We start from the raw sequence: 17934 nt of genomic DNA, 5'->3' as shown, positions 1-17934 counted from the left end.
GACTCTGTTGGTTGTGCTGTTGTTTTCCCCGATCGAGTCGTCAAGTTACGGCTTCCTGCGGCGTTTACCATCTTTGATGCCGAATTGTTTGCGATCTTGCGGGCATTGGAGCAGATGAGATGTGTTCCCAGTCGTAAGTTCCTCATCTGTTCTGACTCCCTGAGTGCCCTTCAGACCATGCCACACTTGTACCCAGCGGATACGGTCGTCCAGAACATCCATGATGCCCTACTCCACCTGCAGCGGCAGGGGAAGGAGGTTTCCTTCTGCTGGGTGCCGGGGCACATGGGTATTAGGGGAAACGAGCTGGCGGATGTGGCTGCCAAATATGCATGTTCCCTCCCTCAGGTTGTTGCATGTGCCGTCCCTCTCCATGCTGCTACCTCCAACCTGCGTTTTCGCGTTATGCGTCAGTGGGAAGAGGAGTGGCTGGCAGTCGGTGAAAATAAGCTGCGTCTGGTTAAGGCCACCACGCGGCCATGGCGTACGTCCTACCAGTCATGCAGGCGGGATGAAGTTCTCCTCACTCGCCTCCGCATCAGGCACAGTCCCTTCACACATGGTTTTTTACTCCGGCGGGAGGATCCCCCAATCTGCAGTGCTTGTGGCGTCCAGATTACTGTCCGCCACATTTTACTTGACTGTCTTTTATTCTCTGACCAGAGGGCGGTGGTTTCTTTGCCACCGGATTTGCCCTCTATTTTGAAAGACGACGCAACGTCTGTGTTTAAGGTTTTACGGTTTTGTGTCCTGTCCAATTTGTTGCCACGGCTTTTAGGGAGAGGTTTTTAATGTGCTGCTGGATGACTGGCTCACCCGGATTTTAGGTAAGAGGTCCGCCAGTCACGAATACATCCTTGTTTCCCTTCGGTTTCTGTCCTCCCTTCCTTGTGTTTCCTTTCCTTTTTAGTGCACACCTTCTCCTCTTGTTTTGCCTCTGTACGTGAGGATTTGGAACTGCGTCAGGTCTGTGTCTTTTCGCTGTTCCCCTTGTTCGCTGTTCGTCTTAGTCCCTTCACTGCATGTGTTCCTGTTTTTATGCGTTTGGGCGCTGATGACCTCGCTGTTTAGCGCCCGTAAACCTCCAACACACACACACAAAAGGTCATGGCAGGAGTTTCTGGACTCCATCAACCGTTCCACTTGTTCCACAAAGGTATGGGAAGCCATCCGGAGGATTTCCGGTAAACGCAGCCGTTTACCAATAGCTGCAGTCCTGAACCAGGGATGCCTCCAAACGACACCCAGCGCCATAGCTCAGTCGCTGGCAGAGCATTTTGCACAAAGTACTGCCACTGCAACCCAGGATCCAGCGTTTCGTCGCTACCGTGCGACTGTCGAAAGAGCGAATTTGAACTTTCGAACGGTTCTGAGGCCTACAACTCCCCTTTCTCCATGTGGGAACTTGAGTCGGCTCTTACTGAGACTTTTGACACTGCACCAGGTTACGACCGCATCCGGTACTCCATGCTTAGACATCTTCCAGCGGCGTCAAAGGAAATCCTCCTTGAATGTTTTAGCCCCCAGGGGCTCAGCATTCGTTTGCTGGGTACGGGCTTGGCGACCCCGGGGTTCCTGAGCTGGGGACTGGTAAGCGCCGCCAGTCCCCTGTCACCGTAACCTCTAAGCATACTTCAACGACCACCGTGCGGCGCGGCGGTGGAATGTTGTGTGTCTCAGGGAATGGGGATCTTGGCTTGACCGCCCGGATCGCGAGGATGGAATAAACCTCTATAAAAAAACCCTCAATCTCAAGGTGTGCTGCGCGCTGATGAGATGCATGGCTGTTGAGGTGGAACAGTCGGTAGCGGGCAACCTCTGGGGAACCTGCCGCACCTCAGTTGTATAAGGCTTACCTAGGCACGCGGGGCTCTGTCTAGGTGGACTTCTAGTTCCCTAGCTGCTCGTGGGACCGAGATGGATCCTTCGAAATTCTCTTTTCCTCCTCCCAGCGGAAAGGGTGGGCCGCTGGAAGGTTCTAACACCCAGTCTCTTAAGAGGGCCCGTGCAGTCAGTCCCCCTGACTCCGGCGCTTCTTTAAAAAGTCCAGTCTTAGGTAACAGAATGCATTCTGGTAATCCGAATGTGTTTCTCATTGTGAAACGGAAGGAGGGTAGTTTCGAGAAGGTTTCGCCCTTCTATATACAAAAGGGATTGGAGGGAATCTGTGGCTCCTTAAAATCGGTGAAGCGCTTACGTAATGGGACCTTGCTAGTGGAAACTTCCACTTCCCAGCAAGCAACTAACCTCCAATCTGCTAAATGCCTTGGAGAGTATGCCATAGACACCGAACTGCACAGCACCTTGAACTATAGCAAAGGTGTTGTGACATGCCGGGATCTAGCTGATATTCCCAAGGAAGAACTGCAACGTGAGTGGGCTCCGGAAGGTATCGTTGATGTCCAACACATCATGAAGAGGGTTGATGGCACTCTTGTCAAATCCGACTCCTTTATTCTGACCTTCAGTAGCACAACACTTCCTGAACATGTTAAAGCTGGCTTCCTTCGCCTTAGTGTGAGGCCTTATTTCCCGGCCCCAATGCGCTGTTTCAAATGCCAGCGTTTTGGGCATACCACCTTAGGCTGTAAAGGCGAAGCGACTTGTGGAAACTGTGGTCAGGCTGCTCATGAAGGAGTTGGTTGCTCGTCTCCGGCTAAATGTATTAATTGCTCTGGGAACCACCCTGTTTGGAGTAGGGACTGCCGCATATTTTTAGAGGAACGCAAGGTCCAGGAAATCAAAACAACCAAGCGTATCCCCTATGGTGAGGCCAAGAAGGTTTATAAGTCGATGCAACCTCCCACATTTGCTACATCTTTTGCATCCCTGGTACAGAAGCCTACTCCAAAGGTCGATGCCTCAACGCAGACTGAGGTGGTGAGTGTTGGCACTAACACCTGTAGCTGCCAGTGCACTTGCAACGCAGCCAGTGTTCCAGAGCCAGTAGCCCCTACTCGAACGGCAGACAAAGGTACAGTGGCGGACTTGGTCCAGCCCCTCGCGCCTCCAACAGCTGAGGTTGTCCCCAAGCCCAGTGCGCCACTTACCACTCCCACATCCGCTCCCCCAAAGTCCACCAAGCCACAGAAAGCTACTGTGCAGCAGCAACAGCGGGTCAAATCCCGTGGTAAACCATCTGACCATGCGGATGTTGTTTTACGCGAGGCTTCATCTGACTCTTCCCCAGAGTTGATGGAGTACGATGTATGTGTGGGGCAATCATCTCGTCCCACGCCTGCCCCTCCACCTGCTGCGGTCTCCCCGCCCCGTCGGAGAGACAGGATGAAGGTGCTACCCCCAACATAGATGGCTCCCATACTCCAGTGGAACTTGCAAGGGTTCAGGACGCATGTGGAGGAACTTCGTCTACTTTCTCAGGGTCGACCATTGTGTCTCTGTCTCCAGGAGACGTATTTCCATCCATCATACTCCCCTGAGATACGAGGCTATACACTCCACAAAAAGGACGACCTGCGTGGAGAGAGAGCTAGAGGAGGCGTAGGTATTTTCGTCAGGACGGACTACCATTCCTCGCCTCTCTCACTTACGACGACTCTACAGGCCGTCGCTGTGTCCGTGCACGTGCGTCATCCATTGACTGTATGTTCACTTTACTTGCCCCCACATGATGCTCTTGATGAAGCGGCCCTCACCGACCTTCTTACACAGCTCCCCCAGCCATTCATTATTTGTGGTGATTTTAATGCCCACAATGCGCTTTGGGGCTCTGCAATTACCTGCCCCAGGGGTAGAGCAATTGAGAGGCTTCTCCTGTCATCCTGTGCCTACTTGCTCAATGGAGGACAGAGTACTCATTTCTGCACGGCGACTGGGTCGTTCTCTGCCATTGATCTCTCGCTTTGCTCTCCAGCTCTTGCCGCTAGTGCTCACTGGGAAGTGGTCGCTGACTTGCACGGCAGTGATCATTTCCCAATCTGGATTCACCTGCCAGATGGCGTGGGCCCCGACAGGAGACCACCACGATGGGTGCTCAGTGGAGCTGACTGGACACTTTATAGCCAGTTGGCCCAATTCGAACACTGTGCGAATGTTGAGGTGTGGGTGGATCATATTACCAAAACGGTCCTCCATGCCGCTGCGGCATCCATTCCACAGTCCACAGGTCACCGGAAAAGGCCACCTGTGCCTTGGTGGAGTGACGAATGCCGCTCTGCAATCAGGACCAGGCGTGCGGCTCTGCGGCGGTTCAAGTGTCGGCCGACTGCTGAGAATCTTGCTGCCTTTCGGGTGGCGAGGGCGAGATGTCGCCGCATTATTCGTGAGAGCAAGAAGAGGTCGTGGCAAAAGTTCCTGAACACCGTTAATCGTTCCACCAAGAGTTCCATTGTGTGGGAGACCATTAGGAGAATTTCTGGCAGAGGAGGGAGGTGCCCCATAGCTGCTGTACTGAATAACGGCACTCTCCACACAGATCCGCGGGACATTGCCCAGACTATGGCAGCCTATTTTGCGACAGTTACTGCCACAACCAGTCAGGATCCCGGTTTCCAGCGCCATAGAGCGGTTGCTGAGAGGTGTAGTCTGAACTTCCAGCCCACCTCTCATGAAGTTTACAACTGCCCTTTTTCTATGTGGGAGCTGGATTCTGCATTGTCTGGAGCTCGTGACACTTCCCCTGGTCACGACAGGATCCATTACAGTATGCTATGGCACCTCACAATGCGCAACAAAGAAATCCTCCTCGCACTTTTTAATGCCATTTGGGCGTCGGGTCACTTTCCTGACGCGTGGCGTGAGGCAGTTTTAATCCCTTTTTTAAAACCTGGGAAAGACCGCTCGAGCCCAAGTAGCTACCGTAGTATTGCCCTCACTAGTTGCATAGGGAAGACCTTGGAGCGGATGGTCAACCGCCGCCTTGTCTGGATGTTAGAATCCCGGCAACTACTTAGTCGCTTTCAGTGTGGGTTCAGGAGGTTTCGTTCCACCTTCGATAACCTTGCCCTCCTGGAGGCGGCTATCCAACAAGCTTTCCTACGCCGTCATCACCTTATAGGTGTATTTTTCGACATCGAGAAGGCCTACGATACCACTTGGCGGCGTCTCATCCTGGAGCAGCTTCACGAATGGGGTTTTCGTGGTTGTCTTCCTCTTTTTATTCAGTCTTTCCTCTCGCCACGATATTTTAGATACCGAGTTGGTGACGTCCTGTCTGATCGCTTTGAGCAGGAGAACGGTGTCCCTCAGGGTAGCGTTTTAAGTGTGACTCTGTTTGCCATCGCTATTAATAGCATTACGTCCATGGTGAAAAGTCCTGTCCAGTGTTCTTTGTTTGTGGATGATTTCTCTTTGTTCTGCTCTTCTTCAAGCCTTGCAACGACAACTCGTCAGTTGCAACTTACGATTAGGCGTTTGGATGACTGGGCGCTGAAGAGTGGATTTAAGTTTTCCACCGAGAAGTCTGTATGTGTTCTTTTTAACCGTTCTCGTTCGATTTTACCCTTTCCTGAGTTGCGCTTGAGGGACACTATTCTTTCTTTTAAAGACACGGTGAGATTTCTGGGTCTCATTTTTGACTCGAGGCTCACGTGGTTACCTCATTTTAAAGACCTGAAACGACGGTCGCTTCAGGCTTTAAGCATTTTAAAATGTCTTAGCCACAGTACATGGGGAGCTGACAGGACTTGTCTGCTCCAGTTTTACAGGGCGTTTGTGCGATGTCGGCTCGATTATGGGTGCACGGTGTATGGGTCTGCGAGGCCTTCGTACTTAAAGATTTTGGACGTTGTCCACCATGAAGGGCTGCGGTTGGCCACTGGGGCATTCCGAACTAGCCCCATACCAAGCCTCTGTGCAGGGGCTGGTGAACCGCCACTTCATATGCGACGACGGCTACTTACGGTACGCCAGGCGTATAAAACTTTGTCCACACCGTACACACCTGCATACCATACCGTTGCTAAGCCTCCTCTGGCACGGTTATTTCATAACCGGCAACGTGCGACGCAGCCCTATGGGATTCGCGCACAGGATTGCCTCGCTGCGATGTCTGTGGCTGGTCTTCGTGTTTTACGTCGCGGTTGGAGCAGATCTCCACCTTGGCTCCTCCGGCGTCCCAAATTTATTTTAGATTTGACTCGTTTTAAGAAAGATGGCACACCAGATTTTACGTTCCAATCTCTGTTTTTTAACATATTAGACGTGCATCACGGTTTCACTGTCGTTTATACTGATGGCTCGAAACAGGAGACTTCCCTAGGCTGTTCTGTGGTGTTCCCTGATCGTGTCACCCGGATTCGCCTCCCTGCTGAATATACCGTTTTCGCAGCGGAGCTCCACGCGATCCTGAAGGCACTGGAGCAGATGCATCGTGTTCGGGGCGATCGATTTCTTCTCTGCTCCGATTCTCTTAGTGCCTTACAATCGCTGCAGAGCCTATACCCGACTGAAGAGATGGTCCAGTTGATACATGACCAACTGTACTTGCTCCAACAGCGGGGTAAAGAGGTATCCTTCTGCTGGGTGCCTGGTCATGTCGGCATATGGGGCAATGAACAGGCTGATCGGGCTGCCAAGGAGGCCTGCAGAGAGCAGGATGTGGTCCAGTGTCCTATCCCCTTGCAGTCAGTCATCGCTGCACTCCATAGGAAGTGCATGGAGTTGTGGGAGGCCGAATGGCTGGCGGTGTCGGCCAATAAACTGCGGTCGGTAAAGTCAACCACTCGGCCGTGGCGTTCCTCCTGTCGGTTGCTCAGGCGGGAAGAGGTGGCCCTCACACGTCTGCGGATTGGGCACTGCCCTGTGACGCATAGCTATTTATTACGGCGGGAGGATCCTCCGTTTTGTGCCACTTGTGGTGTGCCCATCTCTGTCCGGCACATTTTAATCGACTGTATTTTATACCGTGATGCAAGGGCAGAAGCACAGGTTGTTGGGGATCTCCCTTGTATTTTAGCTGACGATGAGACGTGTGTGGCAAGGGTTTTTAAGTTTTGTGATGTGTCTGGACTCTGGCCTAAACTTTTAGGCTGGAGGTTTTAGTGTTTTGCAGAGTGGCTGACTCCTCCCTTTTTTCCTTGTGGTCAGCCAGCCACTTCCATCTGCTCCAATGTTTTAGCTCCCTCTACCCCTTTCTTCCTGTATTGTCCACGTTTTACTGCTGACGCCCTGCATCATCCAACGCTTCAGTGTGGGTGAGCCCATTTTTTCGATGATTGTTCCCCGTGTTCTCTGTTCCGTTTTATGTCCCTGTTCTGAGGTTTTCTTTTTTCTTGACACCCGTCTCACTATGATGCTGCACGGGCGCTGAAGACCTTGCTGTCGTGCGCCCACAAACACCTCTACTACTACTACTACTTGAATGTTTTAATCTCATATGGCACACGGGAGTGTTCCCAACCTCGTGGAGGGAGGCAATCCTCATCCCTCTTCTCAAACCAGGAAAGGACCGCACATGTCCCAGTAGTTATCGTAGTATCGCCTTGACAAGCTGTGTCGGAAAGACCCTGGAACGGATAGTTAACCGTCGTCTGGTCTGGCTGCTAGAGACCAGACAGCTCCTTAGCCGCTTTCGGTGTGGATTCCGAAAATTTCGATCCACAGTCGACAACCTGACCCTCCTCGAGGCGGCTGTTCAGCAGGCTTTCCTCCGTCAGCATCACTGTATCGGTATCTTCTTTGATATCAGTAAGGCATATGATACTACTTGGAGACACGTATTCTTGGACAACTGCATCAATGGGGCTTTCGTGGCCGCCTCCCTATTTTCATTCGGTCTTTCCTGTCTCAGCGGTTTTTTCGGACCCGCGTTGGTAACACACTGTCTGATCGCTTTGAGCAAGAGAACGGTGTCCCCCAGGGCAGTGTTTTAAGCGTTACCCTCTTTGCCATAGCAATTAACAGTATAACGTCTACAGTGCGGAGTCCAGTACAGTGCTCCTTGTTTGTGGACGACTTTGCTGTTTTCTGTTCCTCCTCTAGTGTTGCATCCGCGAGCCGTCAATTGCAACTAACGGTGCGGCGGTTAGAGGAGTGGGCTGCAAAGAGGGGTTTTAGGTTTTCTGCCGATAAGTGTGTTTGTGTTCATTTTAATCGTTCTCGTCGTCTTTCTACGTTGCCTGCCTTGCATTTGGGGCATACTGTCCTACAGTTTGGAGACACAGTGCGGTTTCTAGGCCTAATTTTTGACTCCAGGTTGTCATGGTTGCCACACCTACGTGACTTGAAAGCCAGAACGCTGAAGGCACTGAACATCCTCAAGTGCCTCAGCCACAGGTCTTGGGGAGCGGACAGGGCGCGTCTCCTTCAGTTTTATCGAGCTTTCGTGCGCTCACGGCTGGACCATGGCTGCACAGTATATGGGTCAGCGAGGCCGTCTTATTTGCGGATCCTTGACGCTGTTCACCATGCTGGGATTCGACTGGCTACGGGTGCTTATCGGACCAGTCCCGTACCCAGCCTCTGTGCTGAGGCTGGCGAACCGCCACTTACCATCCGGCGGCAGCTCCTGCTGGTGCGCCAAGCTTGTAAGTTTCTTGCAGCTCCCAGCTCGCCTGCTCACCATCTTGTTGCCCATACACCTCTGGATCGCCTTTTTTCCCGCCGTCCCCGGGCTACGTTGCCGTTTGGGATCAGAGTGCACCGTGTGCTTGAGTCCCTCGGTGTGGAGTCTGTACAACCCCAAATCCTGGGTTTTAACCGCCTGCCACCCTGGTTACTGAAGAGGCCACGTGTGATTTTAGATTTATTGCAGTACAAGAGAGATTGCACTCCTGCCACCGTTTTTAATGCAGCTTTTTCTGCTATTTTATCTGAGCACCACGACTATGTAGCTGTTTTTACGGATGGGTCGAAACAAGGGGATTCCGTGGGTTGCTCAGTTGTTTTTCCGGATCGTGTCCTCAAGGTCCGCCTGCCTCAGACTTTTACTGTCTTTGATGCAGAATTGTCTGCGATCTTGCGGGCACTGGAGCCGATGAGACTTTCTTCCTCTCTTAAATTTCTTGTCTGTTCCGATTCACTCAGTGCCCTTCAATCCTTGCACCGTTTGTATCCGGCGGATAAAGTAGTCCAGACTATCCAGGATGCCCTCCTCCGACTACAGCGACTAGGGAAGGTTGTAGCTTTCTGCTGGGTTCCGGGGCATGTTGGCATTGCTGGGAATGAACGGGCAGATCTCGCAGCCAAGGAGGCGTGTCTTGATCCACACGTATCTCAGTGTGCTATCCCGTTGCACGCACTCACTTCGCTGTTGAGCTCTAGAGTCATGTGTCGGTGGGAGGATGAGTGGCTGGAAGTGACTGACAATAAGCTCCGTCTAGTCAAGCCCACAACGCGTGTGTGGTGTACTTCCTTTCAGCCCCATCGACGGGACGAGGTTCTCCTCACTCGGCTTCGAATAGGCCACAGCCATATGACGCATGGCTTCCTGCTCCGGCGAGAAGACCCTCCATTGTGTGGTGCTTGCGGCGTCCAGGTTACTGTGAGCCACATTTTACTGGATTGTGTTTTATTTTCTGACCAGCGGGCCTCGGCTGATTTGCCGGCGGACCTGCCAACTCTTTTAGGCAACACTCGGACGAATGTGGTTAAAGTTTTAAAGTTCTGTGTCTTGTCAAATGTTTTTACAAAGATTTTAGGGAGCGGATTTTAACTTGCTCACTGTGTGACAAGCTCGCCCATCTTTTCTGTAAGTGGCCAGCCAATGTCACATTCCTGTGTCATTCTTGTTGCTATGTTTTCCCTTCCCTTCGGTTATACTTTCTTATGTAGCAATTTCCCTCTTTTCCTGTTTTCGTTGAATGTGTTTTTCAGTTTTATTAGGTCTCTCCACATTCGTTCTTTTTAATGTGTGTCAGGGCGCTGATGACCTCGATGTTGAGCGCCCATAAACCCCAACACACACACACACACACACACTCCCCCCTTGTGTCGGTGTGGGTCCCGGCTGATGGTCGGCCACATTTTGCTGGAGTGTCCTCGACTGCGCACACTCCAGCAATCTCTTAATCTCCCGGGCACTTTGGCTTTGGTTTTATCTGACGATGCCTCCATGGCTAATGACGTTTTAAATTTTATCCGTGGTAGTCCTTTTTATGGTTCGATTTAGGGAGGTCCTGCGCCTTTCCCTTTCTGTGTCTTTTGTCCTCGTGTCTGTTGCTGTTTTGGCAGGCCGTGAGATGGTTGACTCTTTCCCTTTTTTGATCTCGTGGTCAGTCAACCAGTCTCCGGCCCTCTTCCTTTCTTCTGTTTCTTTCCGTCTGGTGTTCCTCTGTCCTGTTCTTGTCTGTAGTGTTCGTTGCTGCATTTGTGTTCTTTTAGCGCCTGGGGGGACGTCTCCTCCCCCTTTGGTTTTTATCTGCTTCGTAGATTTTCGGCTCGCCTGATTTTGGAATGGGGGACTGATGACCTTCGCTGTTTAGTCCCCCTTAAACATACCAACAACCAACCAACCAACCACTTTGGCTTTGGTTTTATCCGACGATGCCTCCATGGCTGACAATGTTTTACATTTTATCCGTAGTAGTCCTTTTTATGGTTCGATTTAGGGAAGTCCTGCGCCTTTCCCTTTCTGTGTCTTTTGTCCTTGTGTCTGTTGCTGTTCTGGTGTGCCGTCAGATGGTTGACTCTTTCCCTTTTTTTTCTCGTGGTCAGTCGACCAGTCTCCGGCCATTCTCCTTTCTTCTGTTTCTTTCTGTCTGGTGTTCCTCTGTCCTGTTCTTGTCTGTAGTGTTTGTTGCTGCATTTGTGTTCTTTTCGCGCCTGGGGGGACGTCTCCCCCCCCCCCCCCCCTTTGGTTTTTACCTGCTCCGTAGATTTTCGGCTCGCCTGATTTTGGAATGGGGGACTGATGACCTTCGCTGTTTAGTCCCCCTTAAACATCCCAACAACCACCACCACCGGACACAGGAGCCACAGCCGCAGGAGCGGCAGAAACTTGTCGGTCGGGCGGGGCGAGCGAGGGGGCTCCAACCAACGCGCCCGCATAGGTGGTGGTGTCAGCAGCTTCGCGCGGCAGCTACGCCGGCCTGCGCAAAGTGCAGGTTTGTCGCAAATGATCTGTTTTGCCACACACGGAGCACGTCTGCGGCTGCCCACTATAGCTGAGGAAAGCTCGCGTGCCAGCAATGATCAAATACGACGGTATATGTTTCTTCAAATCTACACGTACCGTCCGAACACCACTCAGAACCTGGTACCTAAAACCTGCAGGCCACACATCATTCTCCACACTAAGAACTAGCCCCCCTGCGGGTTCGGGGGTAAGAATAGGCCCGCGGTATTCCTGCCTGTCGTAAGAGGCGACTAAAAGGAGTCTCAAACGTTTTGGCCTTAATGTGATGGTCCCCATTAGGGTTTGACCTCCATTTTTCCAAATTCCACAGAAGTACGAGCCTTTTGGGGAAGGACACCTTACGTGGTGCACCATCAGTCCTCTGTGCCCTACGACCTTGGCACTCTTGATCGTCTTTGCGTCGTACCTGCACCCTCCATCCCTCATTTTGGGCATAGACACCTGATGTATTGTGTAAGTACCGCCCTTAGTGCGTCACCACCAGCACCTACGATCACTATGGACTACCCATGGCACCCAAAATCCAGCACGGTAGCCAGCCCGTTGTGGTGGGGTCGTCATGTACCCTCTAGGTTGTAGCCCCCTGACAACACAGGGATCGTACTGCCGATGCCTGAGCTGACACCTCCCCACGTAAGCCAAGGAGTAGATGCTCGTCTCTCTGGGGCATCGGGACTCCCGGCAACGGCCATCCTGCCAGGTGGCCTTTGCTGTGGCTGGGTGGCGCCCGTGGGGAGAGCCCCTGGTCGGAGTGGGTGGCATCGGGGCGGATGCCCCGCAATGAAGCGGGTGAAATCTCAATCTGGTGGTCGTCCGACCGCCAATGTCTCTAAGCGTGGTAAGGTGGAATTTAACGCTGTGACATATAACCCGAAGTCGTTCCCTTCCCTAGCCACACCATGGGAGGAACGTAGGGCTGCAGACAGACAGGAGCCGTATTCGCCACGATACCTTGTATGCAGCAGAACTGATGGGGATTCGTTTTTGGGGACTAAGCCTCTTTTCTTCGTGCACAATCTCGAAGATAAGTTTGGGGAAGTGGCATCTCTTTCCAAAATGAGGAGCGGGGCCATTTTGATACAAGCAGCTTCATCTGCGCAGTCCCAGGCATTACTCGCCTGTGAGAAGCTCGGTGACATCCCCGTCACTGTCACTCCCCATAAGTCCTTAAATTTGGTCCAGGGGATTATTTTTCATAAAGATCTTCTGCTACAGTCTGATGACGAGCTACGTGAGAACCTGGCATGACGAGGTGTACACTTTGTCCGTCGTGTCTTTCGGGGGCCGAAGGATAATAGGGTCGCTACCGGTGCTTTCATCCTGGCCTTTGAGGGCGACTGCTTGCCTGAGAAAGTCAAGGTCATGATATACCGGTGCGATGTCAAGCCCTATGTCCCGCCCCCTATGCGATGCTTCCAGTGCTGGAAATTCGGACACATGTCCTCCAGGTGCACTTCCAGCCCCACGTGTCGTGATTGTGGACGACCTCCACATCCTAATGCTCCATGTGCTCCGCCTCCCACCTGCGTTAACTGTGGGGAGCATCATTCTCCCTGCTCACCAGACTGTGCAGTCTATCAACGAGAGCGGAAGATACAAGAAATTAAGACCTTGGACCGTTTAAGTTACCAAGAGGCGAAGAAGAAATTAGAACGACTCAACCCCACACCTATGTTGAGGAGTTACGCTACTGTCACACTGCCGCCACCAGCTCCTGCACAGACTCCCTTCTCTGTTGGCCCACAGAGAAATCAGGTAACGTCTGCCCCACCGCTGGGACAGGCCGCTCTCTCTTCCACTGCTCCCAAAACACCGAGTTTGGGAGCAGTGCGCCCCAAGCAACCGGGGACGTTGGTCCCCACCTCTCAGCCGGAGCGGCGACAGCCCTCTCCGGCTCCTCAGCCGGGGAAGCGACAGCTCCCTCCGGCTGCTCAGCCGGGGACGCAACAGCCTCCTCCGGCCTCACTTGTTCGGAAGGGATCCCTTGGGGGCGTCCCTTCCAAGGACTTCCCCAGTGTCTCACAAGACACTAGCCAGTGGCTGAAGAAGCCACCAGCTGCTGGTCGAAGGGCTTCACGCTCTTCCTCTGTTCCTGATGATGCGTCAGGAAAGCCCTCCCAGCATGACAACCCTCGTCCCAAAGACAAGAGAGAGAAAAGGAAGCTCTCCAAGAAGGGTAAGGACCCAGTGGTTCCCGCACCAACGCTCCCTGTCAGCTCAGCCTCTGAGGACGAGGTCGAGCTCTTTGCGTCCCCTGATGACCTGGATCTCGCCGTCTCCTCAGAAACGATGGCTGTAGTGACTTCCGTCGCTCAGTCGGTGGCAGCATGTGACCCTGCCAAGTAATTTGCCTTTTCAGTGCCTGCATGCCCCTACCGGACACGCTTTGTACAATCCTCCAGTGGAATTGTGGCGGTTATTTTAGCCATCTCCCTGAGCTACGACAGCTCCTAAGCCTGACACCTGCTTTCTGCATTGCCCTACAGGAAACCTGGTTCCCGGCAATGCGGACCCCTGCTCTTCGTGGATACAGGGGCTATTACTGCAACCGTAGCACTTACAATTGTGTGTCAGGTGGAGCCTGCGTGTATGTCCTTACCTCTGTATATAGTGCTCCTGTGCCCCTTCAAACATCGTTGGAAGCTGTGGCTGTCCGTGTAAGGACTACCCAGGACATAACCGTCTGCAGTGTCTATCTCCCTCCAGGTGGTACAGTCTCCCTGACCGACTTGGCTGCACTTGTCGCCCAACTCCCCACGCCTTTTCTTCTCCTGGGGGATTTTAACGCCCACAATCCCCTGTGGGGTGGAACGAAGGTTACTGGCCGAGGCAGGGAGGTCGAGAATCTCATCTCCCAACTCGACCTCTGCCTCTTAAACTCTGGCGCCGCCACACATTTCAGTGTGGCGCATGGCACGTTCTCGGCCATAGATCTGTCGTTGTGCAGCCCAGGGCTTGTACCATCGGTCCACTGGAGAGTCCACGAGGACTTGTGTGGTAGTGACCATTTTCCGATCTTCCTTTCACTACCACAGCGTCACTCCTTTGCGCGCTCGCCTCGATGGGCATTTAGCAAGGCAAACTGGGACACGTTCTGCTCTGCTGCCACTGTTGACTCTCTCCCCCATGGTACCATCGATGTGGCGGTTGAGACACTGACTGCAGCGATTGTTTCCGCTGCGGAACGTACCATTCCTCGTTCGTTCGGGTGCCCCCGGCGAAAGTCGGTGCCTTGGTGGTCTCCAGAGGTCGCTGCCGCCATTAAAGAACGTCGGCGGGCTCTTCAGCGACATAAGCGGCACCCGTCTTTGGAGAACCTCATTTTATTCAAACGTCTCCGTGCTCAGGTACGGAGGCTTATCAAACGGCGGAAACAGGAGTGTTGGGAGAGGTACGTTTCCAAGATTGGTTCCCGTACTTCCCCCTCCCAGGTGTGGCTGAAGATTCGGCGCATCTTTGGATTGCAGTACTCTACAGGTGTCCCAGGGCTTACCATCAACGGGGCGGTATCCACCGATGCCGATGCGATCGCCGAGCATTTCACACAGCACTATGTTCGGGCCTCTGCGTCGGGGAATTACCCACCTGCGTTTCGCGCGCTCAAACGCCGGGAGGAAGGCAAACGGCTTTCTTTCGCTTCTCGCCACCCTGAGGCGTATAACGCCCCATTTAGTTTGTGGGAACTCCAGAGCGCCCTGGCACAGTGCCCCGATACAGCCTCTGGGCCAGATGGCGTCCACAATCAGATGCTAAAACACCTGTCCCCGGACTGTCAGCGATGTGTTCTTGCCATCTTCAACCGCCTATGGGGTGGTGGTGTCTTTCCGTCGCAGTGGCGAGAAAGTACCATCATTCTGGTGCTGAAGCCTGGTAAGGACCCGCTTACTGTGGATAGTTATCGGCCCATTAGCTTAACCAATACTCTGTGCAAGCTGCTGGAACGCATGGTGAGTCGACGGCTGTGTTGGCTGCTCGAGTCTCGGGGTCTCCTGGCTCCATGCCAGAGCGGCTTCCGTCAGGGCCGTTCCACCGCCGATACTTTGGTCCTCCTTGAGTCTGCAATCCGCACTGCTTTTTCCAGGCGCCAACACCTCGTCTCCGTCTTTTTTGACCTCTCCAGAGCATATGACACGACGTGGCGCCACCATATTCTCGCCACGTTGCACGGGTGGGGTCTCCGGGGCTCTCTCCCCATTTTTATTCAGAATTTTTTATCTGTTCGGACATTCCGCGTTTTAATTGGCACATCCCATAGTTCCCTTCATATCCAGGAGAACGGCGTTCCACAGGGCTCTGTATTGAGCGTGCCCCTTTTCCTTGTGGCCATTAATGGCCTTGCAGCAGCAGTAGGGTCCTCTGTCTCGCCCACGTTATATGCTGACGATTTCTGCATCTTTTTCAGCTCCTCCACCATTGGCGTTGCAGAACGTCGGTTGCAGGGAGCCATACGCAAGGCACAGGCGTGGGCCCTAGCCCATGGGTTTCAGTTTTCTCCTGCGAAGACTTGTGTTATGCACTTTTGTCGGCGTCGCACTGTCCATCCCCACCCTGAGCTTTATCTTCAGGATGCTAAGCTCAGGGTTGTTGACACTTACCGTTTTCTGGGGTTGCTGTTCGATGCCCGGCTTACTTGGCTTCCACATATTCGTGAGCTCAAGCGTCAGTGCTGGCAGCATCTGAATGCCCTCCGCTGCCTCAGCAACACAACTTGGGGTGCCGACCGTAACACGCTGCTGCAGCTCTACAAAGCCCTTGTGCTGTCCCGACTGGATTATGGGAGTGTGGCGTATGGCTCAGCGTCGCACTCAGCGTTGCAACTGCTGGACCCCATTCACCACTGTGGGGTTCGACAGGCGACAGGAGCATTCCGCACCAGTCCTGTTAATAGCCTACTTGCTGAGGCTGGGGTTCCTCCGCTCTACATTCGGCGTCAACAACTCTTAGCCAACTATGCTGCCCACGTCCGTTGTTCTCCCCGTCACCCTAACTACCGTCTCCTTTTCACCGATGCGGCAGTCCATCTTCCACGCCGGCGGCCGCGATCAGGCCATGCAATTGGGATCCGTGTTCAGTCCCTGCTTAGTGAACTCGAGTCTTTGCCTCTTCCATCTGCTTTTCAGGTCCGCCCACATACACCACCTTGGTGTATCCGTCGGCCGCAGCTTCAGCTGGACCTCTCCCAATGGCAAAAGGATTCAGTTCCTTCTGCAGTCTTGCGCCGCCAATTTCTTTCTCTCCTCGACGAATCCCGTGACTCGGAGGTTATCTATACCGATGGCTCGATGGTTGATGGCCGTGTGGGGTACGCTTATGTTCATGCGGACTATGTCGACCAACGCTCCTTGCCGGACGGCTGCAGTGTTTACACTGCAGAGCTAACAGCTATTTTTCGTGCCCTTGAGCGTGTTCGTACCAGCACTGGCGAGTCTTTTGTCATTTGCAGTGACTCTCTCAGTAGTCTCCAGGCTCTTGACCAGTGCTACCCACGCCATCCCATTGTTGTTGCCATCCAGGAGTCCGTTCATGCTCTTGCACAACGTGGCCGTTCAGTGGTGTTCATATGGACCCCGGGACACGTTGGGATAGCGGGCAACGAACACGCCGACAAGTTAGCTAAAGAAGCCACCCGCAAACTGCCGTTGGAGATCGGCCTCCCGGCCACTGATCTCCGATCGGTGTTACGCCGTCGGGTCTTTGGGATGTGGGCCGACGAATGGCGCACCCTGTCTGTGCCCAACAAGCTGCGGCGTGTAAAGGAGACAACGACTGTGTGGGGTTCCTCCATGCGGGCCTCTCGGAGGGACTCTGTGGTTCTCTGTAGGCTCCGCATTGGTCACTCTTGGCTGACGCATGGTCATCTGCTGCGTCGAGAGGACCCCCCTTATTGTCGCTGTGGTGTGCTTATGACGGTGGCCCATATATTGTTGGACTGTCCTCTTTTAACCGCCCTCAGGCGAACTTTTAATCTCCAGGGTGCTTTATCATCTCTCTTAGGTGACAATGTCTCTATGGCAGATCGGGTTTTAAGTTTTATTCGCGCAAGCGGTTTTTATAGGTCCATTTAAATTTTTTTTTAACGTCACCCTCTTTTGAGCTCTCTCTTTTACTTAGTTTTGTGTTGTGATTCGACTCCGCCCTAAACGTTTAGGCTGGAGGTTTTAACGTGTTGCAGAGTGGCTGGCTCATCCTATTATTTTCGTGATCAGCCAGCCACAGTTCTCTGCTGTGCAGTTTTAATTCCATCTGCCTTTGTTCTCTATGTTGTTTTTGTTGCTGTGCTCTGTTTTCCATGTTGTCTTACAATGGACCATGGGGCTTTTCTTCCCCTGGAGTTTTTCTTTTAGTGCTTCGCTTGACTGGTGGATCGTTCCCCTGTGCTCTGTGTTTTTATGAAACAAGGGACCGATGACCTTTGTAGTTTGGTCCCTTTAATCGTTAACCCAACCAACCAACCAACTAAGAACTAGGCCAAATTCTCCGAGTTTACGAGCAATGGCCTCATTGGGGCATTCGAACGAAACATTATAAACTTTCACATTTCGAATGCCGAAGCCTGCCGGCAGAATCACAACGTCAGACAAAGCACCGTCCACGTGCTTAAACTTCTTAACGCCACCACTTTCGGTAACGAGCTTGTCTACAAAATGCGCGGTCGGAAGTTTCAAAAATACAGAGTTTTGAATAAACTCAAGCTGGATGCCGACCAAATCAGATTCGGGAATAGGCAATTCGGAAAATACCCATTCGTGAACATCAAACGGCGACGGCCTAGCCGCGTTCCTATCAAAAATACACTGTACTGAGTTATCACGGTTCATAATAATGCGGCAATAAACTTACAGTAATTAGTAGAAGAAGAGAACGCTGAGAGGCGCAGCACCAAACACGCGACTGAGACA

The sequence above is a fragment of the Schistocerca serialis genome, chromosome 4 (assembly GCF_023864345.2).
Source record: "Schistocerca serialis cubense isolate TAMUIC-IGC-003099 chromosome 4, iqSchSeri2.2, whole genome shotgun sequence".
Lineage (NCBI taxonomy): Eukaryota > Metazoa > Arthropoda > Insecta > Orthoptera > Acrididae > Schistocerca > Schistocerca serialis.
The sequence above is the reverse complement of the archived record's forward strand: the minus strand, read 5'-3'. Positions refer to the sequence as shown.